General features: G+C 38.8%; 3 non-coding genes across 3 annotated transcripts; 2 read left to right on the forward strand and 1 right to left on the reverse strand.

Annotated features, from left to right (window-relative positions):
* The first annotated feature begins 13,092 nt into the window (after positions 1-13,092).
* On the forward strand, positions 13,093-13,172 carry TRNAL-UAG (transfer RNA leucine (anticodon UAG)). The gene has a single exon. It is a non-coding gene; the product is annotated as a tRNA-Leu (tRNA).
* Positions 13,173-13,284: 112 nt separating this feature from the next.
* On the reverse strand, positions 13,285-13,356 carry TRNAA-UGC (transfer RNA alanine (anticodon UGC)). The gene has a single exon. It is a non-coding gene; the product is annotated as a tRNA-Ala (tRNA).
* A 974-nt stretch (positions 13,357-14,330) lies between these two features.
* On the forward strand, positions 14,331-14,402 carry TRNAA-UGC (transfer RNA alanine (anticodon UGC)). The gene has a single exon. It is a non-coding gene; the product is annotated as a tRNA-Ala (tRNA).
* The last annotated feature ends 3,321 nt before the right edge of the window (positions 14,403-17,723 follow it).

Here is a 17,723-nt window from a genome sequence, read left to right on the forward strand (position 1 = left end):
ATTAGTAATTACATATATTAGTTAAGGCCCAAACGCAATGTGGGCGGAAGCGGAACGGAAACGGAAAGTTTGACAGTTGTCACAAATGACATCAAGCTGCCCAACCGAATTCGATTTAATTCTAACTTGTTTTCAATCCGACAAGTAGGCTTTACTCTGATCGGGCTTTTCCGCTTCCGCTGTCATTGCGCTTGGGCCTTAAATGTTAAAAAAAGGTACTCACCAGTGCATCTTTTGAGCTGCAGTTCTACATGAACTTGGTCCACTTCTCATGGTGGATTCGGAGTCACTGGTACACTCTCGAGCTGTTTGTTCGTTTTTCATTCCTCGACATCAGTATTTCGCGACGATCAGTCAGAGATTACAAGTTCTTTCCCACGCTATTTTTGTTGTTTTTTTTCGATTATTTTGGAAAAATCTAAAACGAAAGGGAACAGGATTAGTTCAAGATAAATCAATTTAATTTACCTAATACTCCTAACTCTCCGATTGCCTTCGTTGCTAATGGCAATCAATCGTAATCGGTCGGGTTGTTTGGGGGCACTGGATTTGTCGCGCGGCCGCTGGTGTTCCGTGGAGATGTCTGGTATCAACTTGCTCGTCGTAATTTTTTTTGCCAGTTCAGTTCCACGATGAAATCTGTAGATAAAAAAATATAATTAATATATGTTATATCAACAACAATAAAAACCGAATACTCTACCGCTTAATTAGCATTGCGATATTAAATATGGAAATTTGAGTCGATTTTATCATTCACACAAACTGGTAGAAAACAGGAAACTAATCGGATGTTTTGATTATTTTCCTTTCGTTTGACTTCGTCGTCACTGAGATTATAGTATCTTAGACAAGGTAACTTAAATAAACACTAGTATCAACAACAGTTCAAAAATTTACAATGCAGCAGAATTTCCAGGAAAGAGTGAACTCAGCAGGAAAAAAGCTCTGTACAGCAGCGGAATGTGAAGGCAGCAAGAAAAAAGCTCTACCTATACGAGAGGCGTAGCCGCGTCGGACAGCAAAAAAAGAATCGTGTGTAATCTGATGCGATCATCCTTGTGAGAGCTTTTTTCCTGCTTGCTTCGCATTTTCTGTTACGCCTCTCGTAGGTAAGAGCTTTTTCCCTGCTGTCTTCACATTCCGCTGCTGTACAGAGCTTTTTTCCTGCTGAGTTCACTCTTTCCAAGAAATAGAGCTACCTATTTCCTTGTTGGATGGTATATTTTTTAACTTCTACTGCTAGTGTTTTTTATTTGCCTGATGTAGTCACAAAAAGCTATCACTAAAAGGACATTATTTCTACTATGACACCACCTTACGAACCAATTCTGAACTAAATTATCCACCGCGGACGAATATTGTCCAGCTGCACAACTTTGCTGAAGAATGAATTGATCTGGTATAGTTCAAGAACTATAGGTAAACTGTGGGTTTGTAAGACGGACAGTTGATTGGTTGACGAATCAGCTATTGAGGTTTTGCTTTGGGGTAAGACGGACAATGCCAATAATTTCATAAGAAACAGTTTTCTGTGTTCAAATTTGTTTCATATTGTGGATGGCTTGAATATACCTACATATATATGCAAAATAGATTTGAATGCTCATGTGACTTTATGAGACACATGGTGAGTTGCAGATCTGTCTCTGTTAGAAAAAAAAAGTGTTATTTATTAAGATTCAACACACATCCGTACAACGGTACATACGTACAGTTTCATTATGCATGAGTTTAACCTATAAAATACTGATATTACCAGCTAACTGTAATTTGTACATCCCACATTTACAGCAGCAGTTTCGCAGGTATACACGCGTGGAACCTCACTATCGAAACATACATTTTAACTACCTATGTACATACTTATTTTTTTTTTATCATTTTTTAAATGTTTCTTCACCAATCGCAAGAAGAAGTGTTACACCGTTATACAGTATAACTTGGAATACTAAAACTATTTGTTTCATCTCACAATCTCGAAACGCGTGTACATGTAGTGCACTAGCGTGACTGCTCAAAAGCCCTTTGTAGGCATCTTTTATTGATCAATTTAAACGCCAGTAGCAATTCTAACAAATTTGAATTCAGCAGGGTAAAAACTGGAACAGTGTACTCAACAGGAAAATATATATATATTAGGTACCTTTAGACCAGAGTGAATGCGAGGCGTGGCCGTCAGAATCATGAGTTAAGCTCCTGGCAGAGTGAAAACTGGGGGCCGAGCCGAAATAAATAATTGTTATTCCTTTTGTTGTTGAATGTGGATGTGTGCTTTCTGAAAACAACATTTTGTTTTAATTAAAATTATTTTGAAAATATATTAGACACAAATTTTTACGTTTCTCCAACTTCGGTACGATCGGTACCCAGCTCAAGATATCTGCGGGTAGGATCATGTAAGAAAACGTTGGTTGTGTACTTCGTGGAATTCATTTCTGGATTGAATTTGCGTATGACACACTAAAGGAAGTTATACCAACAATCACGTCGATTTATTTGATGCGTACTGTGCGCAATCTTAAATTCCTGTTAAAAATAATACTAGCAAAAATCAAAATACACATCCCGATAGACATTTCTCGCACATAAATATAATAGTAAACTTGAAAACCTAACCGACTTATCCGCGGGTGAAGCAATGGATAATGGAAATGCGGCTGGATCAAAAACTGGATCATAGTTGTTTCGTGTTCGCTTAGAATCTGGCCACCCTGCCGTAGGCTCGATTTCATAATAAAAATCTAGTAGGAAAAAAGCTTGCAAAAGCTTTTAATGGTTATCTTTTTCACAAACAGGTGACGCCAAGTGCAGCTCGAAAAAAAATTTCTTGCTCGACTTTTTTTTCCTGCTCGTTTAGCAGCAGTTCTTCAAACGTCTTCGGATAAATTGCGCCAAGTTGCAGCAGTGTTGCTGGTGGTGAAATGAAGTCTGTTTTATCGACCGAATAAAGACTAAACACGCTATGAACAGAGAATCAAATATAGGTCTCAGCGTTGCCAGATATACCGATTTATCGGTATTTATACCGATTTCCAAACTAGATACCGATATACAGATAAGGTTCCTCAGAATACCGATTTTTAAGATTTTATACCGATTTATACCGTTTTTTTTTTTAATAATCAAAATTATTATTGCCTGCCCACGCTCGAATTTCGTAGCAATTTTTTGTGAGAGACTTGTATCAACAATCAATACGAAACTAACGATTTTAAATTGGCTCACCACTTTAGTAGCCTATTGGTCCCAAGCAAACGATTAACGTACCCTATTCTAGTTGAAATTCTATTACTACACTATGTTTGTTTTGATTCGCTATGAAAGTTTGACAGATAACATCAGGGGTGTGTGGATTCATGCAGAACATGCAGGGGTGAGTGAAATAGCTTGGGACTGCTTGGGACCGTTGTTCTGGTACTGAGTGAGCCAAAAATAATAATGATTTTCTTCGGGACCCAGTGGTCTTAGAGTTACCTCTATGCTTGTATCTTTTTGAATACCTCATATTTTTTGAGTCTTCAAAATTCTAAACAATCATCTCTAAAGATGCCTTATGCTTTATACTCTTTCGACTAATGTTTGCATTTCCTCACCGTTTTTATACAACTTTCCCTGGAGTTTTCTTCCACCTTACCTTGGAAGCTTCTTCAGCTTTCGCTCGAATGATTCTTTCATCTTCTCCCGCCAGGTTTTTCAACTTTCCCGGAACTTCAAGGATGCTATCAGATTTTTATTGCGGATCCACATTAGCTGCATGCACATTTAAGACGTTCCGTAACTTCAGAAAAGTCCAGACTTTTGTGTAAGTTTCGATAAATTAAAGACAGTTTCATTAACTTCTGTTTTAATTCGAAAACCCGGGAATTTTAAAAAAAGTCCTGCGAACTCCAGTGAACTTAAGGAAACATCATAAATGTTTTGAAAACTACACAAATTTCAAACTCCAAAGAACTTCAGGGAAATGTAATGGTTTTCAGGAACTTTAGTGAAGCTCAGGGAACATCAGGACAGATCAATTAATTAATTGAATTGCTGGAATTATAAAGGAGTTCCGAGAAACTCGAAAAACTTCAGCAATGTCCTGAGGGCCTCATGCAAATTTAGGAAACGTAAGGGAAGTTACATGAACATTAGAACATTGTGAGAACATTTTATGGGAAGTTCTATGCTTTTTAATGCAGTGTCGACAACTTTTAAAAATTAAAAAAATCGGGAAGATCAGAGAACTTCATTGCTTATGTTACAATAAATTCAAGAAAATTGTGAGAGCACTTAAGAGATTTCGTAATCTCCAAGAAAGTCCAGAGACCTTCAAAGATGATTAGAGATATTCCGGTAGTCTTACTATAATCAGGGAAATTCCGAGCGCTTCGAAGATGACCAGAGAACTCCAAAACAACACCTAATTTCAGGAAAATTAAAAGAACTTTTAAGGATTTTCGAGGAATTATGGAATATTCCCAAGTGAATTTGAGGAATGTTTCGAAAACTTCAGGGAAATTGCGGAGTCTTCATGGATGTTTTATGCATATCAGGAAAATTTTCTGGATCGTTAGAACATCCCTCAGAAATCTATTTCTTCCGAAATTATGTCCTTATTTCTTTCGACTGTTCCGTAAGCGCTCTGGCTCCCGACTTTCTTCAGATTTTTCTTCCAATCTACCTGAAGTTTCTGCCAGCGTCTCCAGGAAGCTTCTTTCGTCTTCTCCAGGAAGTTCAATTAATTCTCCCAGAAATTTCTTTCTTTTAAATTCTGGAAGTTTGACCATAGGTTTGTTCGACTTCTATTGGAAGGTTTTTCCGAGCTTCTTCTGGCTTTCCCTGGAAATGGCTACTTTCTGGCTTCCTTTAGATGTGACATCCGATTTTTTCTGATAGTTTATTTAAATTTTCACCACAAGTTTCTCAATTCGTGTCTTGGAAGTTTCCCGGATGTTTTTCGTACTTTTCTTAGAACTTTCCTTGAACTTCATTTAGGAGAGCTTCTTTAGTCTTTCTCTGGATGTCAGATCATTGTACAAAAGCTAAAATGTTGCTTTGATTAACGGCTTCCTCAGTCTTAAAACACTGCAACGACAACGATGTAATCTGCTCGACATTTCAGCCATGGGTTGTGGCCTTTTTCAAGTGAAAATATAGTTTGTCGTTATTGTCAATAGTTTAGTCGTTGTTATGGCTGATTTTCCATATTTTGGTTTCATTTAAAGATATTTCAGTGCCAACATTTCAAAGGGGCGTAATTGCATTTGTAAACAATGGTTTTAGTCGTCGATTTCTCGCGAATGAAAGCTCACTCATAAAAATGAATGACACCAGCAGGTAGAGAAATGTTTCCTGTACCAGCTAGCATTGGTAATTTAGAACGGTGGGCTTTTATTTGCGAGAAATCGACGGCTAAAGCCATTGTTTACAAAAGCAATTACGCCCCTTTGAAATGTTGGCACTGATTTATTTGAAAAAAAAAACTACTTACTCACAATTTGTATCACCACTTGAGGACAACGATAATTTTAAAAGTTAAATTGAAAATATTAAAGACTGTTTTAAGACTGAGACGTTAAACAATGCAATTCTCCTCAAGTCCCAGTCGTCACCATCGTTAAAATCTTCGCTTTCAAAAACGGCAAAAAATATAAAATTAATTAAATAGTAAATACTAGGGAGGGAGAAGCAGATAGCACACACGGAATTCATTGCATACTTGTTCTACTTGTCATGAAAATTTATGCCATTGAAATCAAATCAAAACAGGTGTAGCAAAATCGCGTGTTTTGCTTTGAGCGTGTAGTGATTGTTTGAGATTATGCAGCGTGCAGTGAGAAACTGTACTTTTCTGTTTGGTATTTTATTACGCTACTAGATGTTTTGACAAAACCTTAATTGATGGTATCTTTCAATATTGATTTGTGTGTATTTTGAATGAATTAAAAAGAAACGGTGTCCCATTGAATAAAATAGGTGGAAACAACAGTATGTCATAAATTGTTTTACGCATGATTTCAATACCGCCTTGTGTATTCTTGTTCAACTGTAAGAAAAGCATCATAAAATTGCTTGGCTCCCAATGACTGCATTTCACGTTCCATTTTTCTCTCTAAGCGACTCTCCCTCAGGTAAATACCGATAAATACCGATTTTTAATACCCTTGATACCGATAAGCTTTAAAACAATCTGTCAACGTAGGTCTTGTTTACCAACACTCAAAAATATTTAATACTAAATAGATTAAAAGCTAAGTTTAATCACAACTCTCACGACCGACGCATAGATCCGTACTCAGAAAAAAAAAAGTTGTTGAATATTATATCCAAACTGCTGCAACCAGGTCAATCCATCGGTTGTGTAATATAACATTGTACGATGTACATCAATTTTGCGAACAAAATTACATCGATTGATGTAATATTGTATCTACTTTTTGCTATTACATAATTATTTCATACATCAGCTTGAATTACATTGATCGATATTACATTTTTTTGCTGTGTATAATGAGAGAGAATAAGAACTTAGTATTAAAATGGTTTATGCATGAGAAAGTATAAAAAAACAAGTATGCGAATGATGTATATTATAGGAATTTATCAAACAAAATGTATTTTCGTTCACACTTAGAAAATATTACCGAACTCGGTTTGATGTCAACCGAGTTTTTATCTGCTGAATGCTCGGTAGTCTGTTCGGTTAAAAGAGGAATAACCGAGCTGTCGTTAGTTCTTTTTGCTATCCACAATCTGTCAAAGTTACCGAAAATCTCGGTTGACGAAAAATAAATTTAAGCAGAAATAACCAAACATCGGTTTACTCAAGAATTACCGAACGCTGTCAAAAAAACCGACCCACCTGTTGTAATGACGGAATTCGCTTCTCTTGGGCAGCGGTCGGTTTTCACTTCAAATCATGCTTTAAAATTTGATTAAGGAAACGTCGAGGGCCAAATCACTATGTAGTGTGCTGAATCGAAAATACGCTTTGTTAAAAAAAATACCTAAAAATCTTGAAAAATCTGTTAATACTTGAAAAGCTGCCAATGCATCGTGAAATATACATATTACATTAATACACATAAATGCATTAAAGTTCAGTATACAATTTCAATTCTTTTTAAATGTATAAAAATACTTTATTTCAGACAAATACGCCAGTAATGTATCAATGCATCAATAAATCAGTAATCCCTTTGTAATACGTTAATCAAGATTTCAATACACGCCAATACGATTTGAACTGTCTCCGTGTCTTCCTTTCGGATCTGCAGAACTACCTGGCAGGAATGAACTCCATTACTATGGGTGCCGAACAGCGGTGGCAATGTTGATCTCTCTACGACGGTCAATTCCGAATCCCTTCCGTCGGTTGTCGCAGATCAGGACAAGGTTGATGCCCTAGTGGAACATTTACCCAACATCGAAGGCGATGAAAACAAGAAACAACAACTCAAGGAAACCCAACAAGCGCTGTCCATGTTTTCAAATGCCCTGCAATAGGAACAGCTGGAACCGGTCGTATCGCACTTTCAGCTGAACACGGAAACCGTGGCAGCATTCAACAATGGCGATTTGGAACAGTTCATCAAAGCTTTGGAGAATGCCCACAAAAAGAACACTGATGCGGACAAGAGCGAATAGTCTTCCTCGGAGAGCCCCACGGTACTACCATAGAGGTAACTCTAAGACTAGAAGGTCCCGAAAAAACGTGCTCTACTTTTTGGCTCAGCTCTGGTACTCTCTTCGGTCCCAAGCTAATCGATTCACCCTTTGAAACATAGAAAAATCCATTAACCCCTCATTTTATCTGTCAAACTTTCATAGCGAATCAAAACAAACATTGTGTAGTAGTAGAATATTGACTAGAATGGGGTACGTTAATCGTTTGCTTGGGACCAATAGGCTAGTCAAGTAGTGAGCCAATTTAAAATTGTTAGTTTCGTATTGATTGTTGGTACTACACCATGTTTTTTTTTTTCCTTTGGTTTGTTTTTTTCCGTCGATTTTGTTTTCCGTGCTGAGCACCAATGCTACCGACGTGCCAAGGAAGGCAGCTCCCACACCTGGACCCTACCTATCGACCCATCAACTCATGAACCGGGGACCAACGGCTTTACTTCACATCCGAAGGAAGACATGATCAGAGATGTTATGCCTCAGAACATCCCGGCGGCGCCGACTGGGATTGAACCCAGGCCTGCTGGGGTAAGAGGTAATGACGCTTACCACTACACCAACGGCAGAATCGTCATTAATTTTCTTTCTATCTATTCAGCGTGCACGCAGCTAGCCACAGCAAAACACAATCTTTCCTGCAACGTAGATAGAGTCGTCCCCCTCGGAATTTTCCTATGTTTCGAGGGGTGAATCGATTAGCTTGGGACCGAAGAGAGTACCAGAGCTGAGCCAAAAAGTTGAGCACGTTTCTTCGGAGCCTTCTAGTCTTAGAGTTACCTCTATGCTACAGAGTTATAACAACCGGTGGAAACTAACGATTTTAAATTGACTAGCCTATTGGCCCTAAGTACATCTATATCACCCCATTATAGTTGAAGTTCTAGTACTACACTATATTTGTTTTGATTCGCTATGAAAGTTTGACAGATAAAATGAAGGGTTCGTGGATTTTCCTACGTTTCGAGGGTTGCATCGATAAGCTTGGGACCGAAGATAGTACCAGTGCTGAGCCAAAAAGTTGAGCACGTTTCTTCGGAACCTTTTGGTCTTAGAGTTACCTCTACGGTTGTACAAAAAAGTAGGTTAATATGATTATACTCAACATTGGGTTCCCACACTTTACTATCCCTATTTGTGCCTTGAATATTTCCTCAAAAGATCAAGTTGATCCGATGAAAATTGTGAAAGTGGACTAAACCCAACTTGAAACTTTAAACGCGATTATCTCGGAATCATATTTTCAAAACCGGTGCCAAAAATTTCTCGAAATGTATACATTCGATTCGTCCAATTCGTTTTGATTTCTGTTCAGTACTATTTTGTGCAGTTCACGATCGTTCGGATTTCGTCTATCATTTAATTTCGATTTTTTACAGCCGATCAAATACAAATTTTAAGGATCAAAAATCGGCACTTCAACTTTGCAAAGCCGCCATTTTGTCAAAAAAATTAAAAAAAAAATCGAACGATCAAGGACTAGTTTAACACATGCTTAACAATTTGGCATGGTTTTTTTTTTATTTCAGATGATTACATCACAAACCGCAGTTGGCACCGCAAAAAGCGTTTTTTAGAACATCGTCATCGAACATCGTCGGAGCAGCCGTGCGGGGCACCAGGACCTCGTTTTTACAGCATCGACTGATAAATGTACCATTTAATGTGTGTTCAATAAACGGCAGAAAACCAATTTTCAATATGTTGCGTCGATTTCGAGAAAAAAAAAATCCAAACTTGCAGGTAGGCGTAACCCCTTAACCAGCGTCCATATGTGACATATCGAAATTAAAAGAAATTTAGTATGGCACCTTTATAGATTACTATCATATGACCGATGAAGAAATAATCTTAAATGTAAGTATCGATCAATAAAGATTTTTAAATGTGTACATCGAAATCATAGAAAATTTAAAGTAAAGAATTGCCGAAATGAATCTTTATTTCTGTATAAAGAACTTTGAAGAAGTTTCACGAACGGTTCGTCGGAACACCGACACTAACAGGCACAAGTGCAATGACAGCAGAAGCGGCGGCCTTTAATGTATGGCTAAGAGGAAGAGGAGACAACTATCTTCTTACTCTTTTATTTCTATCTCTATATCTATATCTATATCTATATCTATCTCTATCTCTATCTCTAGACCAAATCAACTTCGGTTAGAGCAACCGTAACGGTCGTTGTCATTTGCGCGACTATTTTAACAGCGCACATCGCTCTCATTTTAGTTTAGTCACTCTTCTCCACACCGGTCGCTGCTATCACAGTTATCAATTTACTCGCCTTTGTCCGTACCGGTAGTGAGCATTTTGACATTTCTACGAACAGCAACTTTTCTCCCGCGCTGCTAAATTTGGTAGTGCGCTTCTCACCGAGAAGCCGACTGCTATTTTAGTTACTCGTATGGCAACCCCCGATACGGTAGCTGCGCTATGATGAGGGCTGCTAAAATGAGTTTAGCAGCGTACCGTTACGGTTGCTCTTAGGCATCTGGATGTCATTTGTGACAACTGTCAAACATTCCGTTTCCGTTCCACTTCCGCCCACATTGTGTTTGGGCCTTAATTTTGATTTATAATTTCGAATTTCCCACCAATATGGCAACATTGGTTGGAACGTCTGATATCTTATTCGTGTCTCCAGTCGATAAAGAAGAGAGAAGTCGCGCAAAAGGCGCCAAGGAAGACGCTGCATGCTGGATTTAATTTCTCAGAATTCAAGAGCAAATTTTCATTACGTCGAATGTAACAAAGGTAAACAAAGTCGAGCTATCAGTGTTAATCGATTCTCCTGCTATTACACTATATCTCGATGAACATTTCAAATGGTCCTATCTGCTTCGATCGATTCTCTTCATCGACTTTCTCTTTTTATAACCAATGCTATGCAAACAGATTTCACGCTAATTCTACCACATAGTTTGATAAAGGAGGTTCTTATCTAGCGTCCAAAACGTCAAATACTACAGGGAAAGGTTTTGCAGCTGAGTTATTAACGAAAGAGAAAATCGATGAAGAGAATCGATCAATGCAGATAGGACCTTTTGAAATGTTTATCTAGATATACTGTCCGAATATAGGATCAAATCCCATTTTTAAATTTATTTACCAGTCAAATTGCTTTTTGACGTAATCACCTTCCGATCAAAATAGCTTTCGATGTTACTTAAGTCACCCAATTTCTATGGAGATGCCATTTGACTTAAGTAACAGCGCTGAGAAACCCGTGAAAAGTGTACGTTCGTCGTTTCGCTTTTTCATTATTAAAGTGAATAAATCGAACTGTTAGTTGCTAAGATGATTTCGGTGGTCCTAAAATGATGAATGGGCTGTACGTAAGGAGACGTAATTGATAATTCTCTCGAATATCCTGGTAAATACACTTTGACTTAAGTAACAATAGGGGCCATCAAACGACGTATAATAACTTTTGACTCAAAAACCAGTGTTTTTTAGCATGAAAGCTAGCGATTTGCATTTGTATGATTAAAACCCTGCTAAATATGTTAAACATTGCTATCACTATGAGATTATATGTGTTTACTTGGAAATAGGAATAACTTTTCGGTCATCAAAACAAAACTTTATTTTTCTCGGATTGGTGCGAATGTTACTTACGACATAATGAAAATTTGCTCTTGAATTTCAGTTTAAACTCGCACTTTCACGCGTGTGCTAATTTTGATTATTTTTCAGTTCTGTAAAATTCTCGGTGGAATCTAACCTGATAAAACAAGCTTATCGTGACGGCATCATATTATGACGCAAATTAGTCAAAGTGTAGAATCAAGTATAAAGTGAATTCCCGTGCAAATGTGTCCGAATTTTGTAATCGTTTTTTTTTTTTGCGTTAGAGCAGACTTCTTGCGTCCCTTTTCAGATAGACCAAACTACATTGATCGATTCTCTTCATCCACTCTCGTAAATAACTCGTTTCCTGGTCGTTTTTGTCGTATTAGATGCTAGATTGATGCTTCTTCCATCGATATGTGTGTGTAGAAAAAATCTGGATATAACACGGCCCTGGCGATCCAAAGAGGAAGTCGATGAAGAGAATCGATCAATGAAGATGGCACATATGGAAAATATTGACGCGAGACATATTCGTCGGTTGAATTAGCGGTAACGCGGCTTAGAAGTAAGGTGAATAGAGGGTGCTGCTTAATCGTGAGGTGAAATAGGTTTTATCGAGTGTGTTGTTTTTGTTTGTGCACGGAACCGAAAAATTAAAAAAAAATCTATTCACTCATCTCCCATGTTCCGTTCAATAAGCTAATTTTCAGTAAACCGCTAGTAGTTTGCATTTGGCTACACGCTATTTCAAAACTTCCCAAATTTGGGTAGAATACACCCAGATCCGTCAAAACTGAACCTACCCAAAAATGGGTAAACTGTGTTGGGAGTGACAAGTTGACAAATGAACAACATTGACATCAATCCGATCGTACAGAATCATAAGGGCCTAACTGCGATGATCAATTCTCTTCATCAATTTTATGATTGCCACAGGTCAGTGCACGCTATTCTGAATCTACTCAGTGACTGCATAGATGACACCCTTTCTGGGTCAATAGACGTAATCAAAATTTTCCCAAAGTTAAAAATGGAGCAGGTCTGAAAGGGAAATCGTTGCGCTGCCAGTGAAAATTGTAATGCTCAAAATATATAATTCTGATGCTAAAAACGGAACTGTTTAGATCTCGAATGCTACCAGCAGTTATATTGTTAGTTTCTGAACTTTGAACATTCTTATAACTCTAGGTTATCCTGTGGGATATTCTGTGCTGCTTTTCTCGATGCCAAATTACAGAACTTATTTGAAATCAAATGTCATAGCAAAATCAAAAGTATGGACGACTGTCATCACAAAACTGAAAAACGTTGTTCCGATCGAGCAAAACAGTGCATTTTGACGGTTCGATTGGAACAACTTTTGACAGACATCTATACTTTTACTTAGAGGACTTTTTTTTTTTAAATTAGCAATAGCAACATCAAACGCACCGATAAATTTTAATCCAGCCAAGTTATTAGCAAAATAAAAAAACGACGCAGAGAATCGATCATCGCAGTGAGGCCCTTATGATTCTGAACGCTAGAGATAGTCTCCCGCGGCTAAGAGACAGTCGTCGAAGGGAGGAATTAAGCTGGAGTAGCTCAACGGAATCTTCAGTCGCACCAATAAATAGATCACAGATCCTCCGTGCACGAAGCGCTTGGCTTGGTAAGTAGTCATTTTCTGATACATTTAATGTTAGTGCATTATGATATTCTCATTTTCATTCATTCATTCTCAGTCATTTTCTGATACATTTAATGTTAGTGCACTATGATATTCTCTTGTGTCGTTATCTATGGATGCTGCATGAGTACAATCCAAAAAAAATAGTTTTTATGCGCATGCTACTTGTTACCTTAACCTGTAGAGGCAGCGTGGCCGAGTGGTCTAAGGCGCTGGTTTTAGGCACCAGTCAGAAATGGCGTGGGTTCGAATCCCACCGCTGTCAATCTTTTTTGGGATTGGTGAGGTGTCCACAGAACTTCACGCGAGGTGGGTTGGTTTAGTTGAAGGCAGGAAAGTTGTGCTTTTACCAAAGGTACCTCCTGCTTAAAAAAAATTGGAGATACCGGGGATCGAACCCGGGGCCTTTCACATGCAAAGCGAACGCTCTACCACTGAGCTATATCCCCTCATATGGGGTGGGGCAGCCAAAGAAACGAACGGGCCAGCCTCGGTCTGGCACGGGTGGCTCATATTGCCCGGTTTACACTTCTCGTGCTCGTGAGTCGCACACAATACAAGCTGAACAATGCATTAGGTCCTTCAGGTATTAACTTGGGTGCTAAATCGTTTCTTGTTGTGTTTACCGTAGCAAGATAATAGCTTCTTTCATCGATCTGTGTGCTGAAATTAACTGGGAATATCTTAACATGACCGTGAGGATGCTAAGAGAAAGTCAACGAAGAGAATCTGTCAATGCTACTTAGGTCCTAGTGCAATGTTCAGCTAGAATAATGGTTATCAGCGTGATGTAAATAGTTTTTCGCAGCTGATTAATATTAATATTGTTTAGAAGTTTGTAGACATAAGCTGCTCGGGGAAAAAAGAAGGCAGCAAGCTGCCATGTTTACATTTTTAAAAGGTAAAGTTCGGGTTCTTAGACGTCAAAATATTACCTTTCTAATGCAAAACCTTTAGTCCTGGAGTCAATTGGTTGCTTTGGGCTCGAAGAATCATCTAAACTGAAAAAAAACAATCTTGGGTAGGTTCTTATCACTTTCCTTAAGCGTAGCCAGAGGGAGACGGGGGGGTCAGCAACACAAAGGCTTTCGGTGAAATAGCATTCGGCCAAATTTTTCATAGTAAATTTTTTTTCGACCCTCCCTAGCTGGAAACCTGGCTTAGCACCTAATGCATTGTTTAGCTTGATTTCGTTACACTTCAGTATGATTGCATAATGACATTTCCAACAAGATTTAAAGGTAATTAATATATTGTTTCTGCTTGTTTTGCGTAATATAACTTTATAACCTAACCTAGTAGGTAAACACACCTATATTCGTGTTATAGTTTTATCTCATTTCACTAAATTCTTGTTCCATAGATGAATCTCATCGAGGGATAAATATGAAAATGAGCTTTTGGCAGCTGATTTATAACGAAAGGGGATATAGCTCAGTGGTAGAGCGTTCGCTTTGCATGTGAAAGGCCCCGGGTTCGATCCCCGGTATCTCCAATTTTTTTTGGCAATGTGCTCAAGACGTACAGTAGACGGAGCCACCCACAATGGATACGTTGCTTGCGTGCGCTATGGGTTAACTGTCAAATCAACGCAACCGCAACGTATCCATTGTAGGTGGCCATTTACATTATACTGACTGTGCGTTGACTTCTCGTAGCAAGTTGTCATTGATCTCAGTTGCAAGTGTAGCCGTATAAAATTGCTTTGTTTATTATTTTCAACCAGTAAAACGGTGGCAGAGAGACTATTGACTTCTCGACGCAAGATCTCACTAATACAACCTAGCGAGCGTAGCCGTGTAAAATCGATTTGTTTATTATTTTCAACCACGAAATCAGCTGTCAAAGTGTTCGACTTGACAGCGGTTTGTTTTTTATTTTCAACCAGTAAAATGCATGTATTAGTGAAACTTCTCATCAATACTAACGGTGGTAGAGAACTCTATATGCGACTGAAAAGTGGTTCAGTGAAACTAAAATCAGGTATAACATTTGATAACGGCACAAAAGCATTTGTAAACAAACTTTCTAAGGCCCTTTACACGCGAACCAAAGTACGCCCACGCAAACCAATACCACTTACGGAAAGGTGAGAGTTGCTCCCATCCGATAATAATGTTGGTTTGCGTGAGCGTACTTCGGTTCGCATGTAAAGGGCCTTAGAAATTTTGTTTACAAATGCTTTTGTGCCGTTATCAAATGTTATGCCTGAAATGTCGTTTTAGCTGGCAGCCCTTAAGAACTCCTAATGCCACCAGCGAAGATTTTGACATCGATAGTCGCAACTCGGACTGGCGAAATTCACGTTTAGTTCTAGTGGTGACGCAATTGTTTATGTTGAATAAACATAAAATGACGAAATATGCATTCCAACGATTGCTGCAATATAGTAAATATGGCAAGACAAGCGCAAAGTCGCAATAGTGTCCGAGATTTGTACTCTGGAAAAAATTAAGTAATAGATGCTAAAAGCACAGACAAACAGACATAACACATTGAATATTTCTCACTGTAAAACATCGTCGTTTAAACATTACCGCCATCTGTTGAGTACACTGTGGTGGGTAGTACGCTGAACAGATGGCGGTAGTGTGTAAACGTCAAACGCAAGGGAATTGACTATGCGCGCCACAGGTGGCGGTACTACCAACTAAGATACTTTTAAATTGACCGATAAATGCTTGTTCGATGAACATCTTGCGAGTGTTATGTCTGTTTGTCTGTGCTAATAGTGCCTCTGTATCGTATCACAGGAAAACAGCTCTGACGACTGCTATACGATATTCCCCCTTATTCTGCGAGTCACGTGACTCTCTGTCACCGGTGTGGTGACAATTGTCACCTCGTGTGAGGTGACTCTCCATGTAAATCAAATGGAGAGTCACCTCACACGAGGTGACTATTGTCACCTCACTGGTGAGAGAGAGTCACGTGACTCGCAGAATAAGGGGGATTAAAAAATAAAATAAAACCTCTCTCTTCGGAAGTTCTCTAAACTTCTCGTCGAAAGCTCTCTGAACTTCTCGTCCGAAGCTATCGGAAATTCTCTGAACTTCTCGTTGAAAGTTATCTAGTCTGCTCACCGTAAGTTCTCTGTACTTCTCGTCGTAATTTCTTTGGAAGTTCACCTGAACCTCTCCTTGACAGTTCCTGATTTTTTTTATGGAAGTTCTCTGAACCTCTCCTCGGAAGTTTTCTGAGTTTCTCCTAGGAAATTATCCTTGGAAGATCTCTGAACTTCTTGTCGGGAGTTATCTGAAATTATTTGAACTTCTCTTCGGAATTTGCTGTCAAAAGTCTCACCACGTCGGAAGTTCTCTGAACCTATCGTCACAAGTGCTTTGAACTTTTCGTCGTAAATTTTCCAAACTTCTAGTCGGAAAATCTCTGAATCTATCCTCAGAAGTTCTTTGAACATCTCGGCAATTTCTGAAGTTCTTGTCGGAAGTTCGCTGAATTTATAGTGAGATGTTTTTCAAACTCCTCCTCGGAAGTTTTTTGAACTTCAGGAAACTTCCGAAAAGTTCACGAAACTTCCAAGTTCGCGGAACTTCGGACAAGCTTACGGAACTTCTGACAAGTTCACGGAGCTTCCGACACGTTCCGACTAGAAGTTCATCGAACTTCCGACGAAAAGTTCAAAGAATTTCAAAGGAGAGGTTTAGAGAACTTCCAACTAGATGACCAGAGACCTTCTCTGAGATTCTCTTCGGAATTTCTCTGAATTTCCTTTTGGAACATCCCTTCGGAAGTTCTCCGATCTTCTCCTGGGTAGATCTCTGAATTTCCCGTCAGAAGTTCTCTGAACCTCTCTTTGGAATTTCGTTGAATTTTTTGTCGGAAGTTCTCTTCATTTCAAGTTCTTAGAATTTCTCGCCAGAAGCTCTCTGAACTTCTCCTCGGAAGTTCTCTGAACTTTAGGAAAACTTCTGAGAAGTTCACGGAACTTCCGACAAGTTCACGGAACATGCGACATGTTCCGACTAGAAGTTCATCGAACTTCCGACGAAAAGTTCAAAGAATTTCAAAGGAGAGGTTTAGAGAACTTCCAACTAGATGACCAGAGACCTTCTCTGAGATTCTCTTCGGAATTTCCCTGAACTTCCTCTTGGAACATCCCTTCGGAAGTCCTCTGATCTTCTCCTGGGTAGATCTCTGAATTTCTCGTCAGAAGTTCTCTGAACCTCTTTTTGGAATTTTGTTGAATTTTTCGTCGGAAGTTCTCTTCATTTCAAGTTCTTAGAATTTCTCGCCAGAAGCTCTCTGAACTTCTCCTCGGAAGTTCTCTGAACTTTAGGAAAACTTCTGAGAAGTTCACGGAACTTCCGACAAGTTCACGGAACATGCGACATGTTCCGACTAGAAGTTCATCGAACTTCCGACGAAAAGTTCAAAGAATTTCAAAGGAGAGGTTTAGAGAACTTCCAACTAGATGACCAGAGACCTTCTCTGAGATTCTCTTCGGAGGTTTTCTGAACTTTCTTTAGGAATAGCCCTTCGGAAGTTCTCTGAACTTCTCCTCGGTGGATCTCTGAACTTCACGTCAGTAGTTCTCTGAACTTCACGTCAGTAGTTCTCTGAACCTCTCTTTGGAATTTTTTTTGAACTTTTCGTCGGAAGTTCTCTGCATTTCTTTTCGGAAGTTCTGAGAATTTCTCGACATAAGCTCTCAGGAGTTCTCTGAACTTCAGGAAAATTCTGAGAAGTTCACGGAACTTCCAACAAGTTCGCGGAACTTTCAACATGTGCCGACTAGAAGTTCATCGAACTTCCGACAGAAAGTTCAAAGAATTTCCGAGGAGAGGTTCAGAGACCT

The sequence above is a fragment of the Ochlerotatus camptorhynchus genome, unplaced genomic scaffold (genome assembly GCF_037179485.1).
Source record: "Ochlerotatus camptorhynchus isolate MF236.1 unplaced genomic scaffold, CSIRO-AGI_Acam_v1.1 ptg000232l, whole genome shotgun sequence".
NCBI lineage: Eukaryota > Metazoa > Arthropoda > Insecta > Diptera > Culicidae > Ochlerotatus > Ochlerotatus camptorhynchus.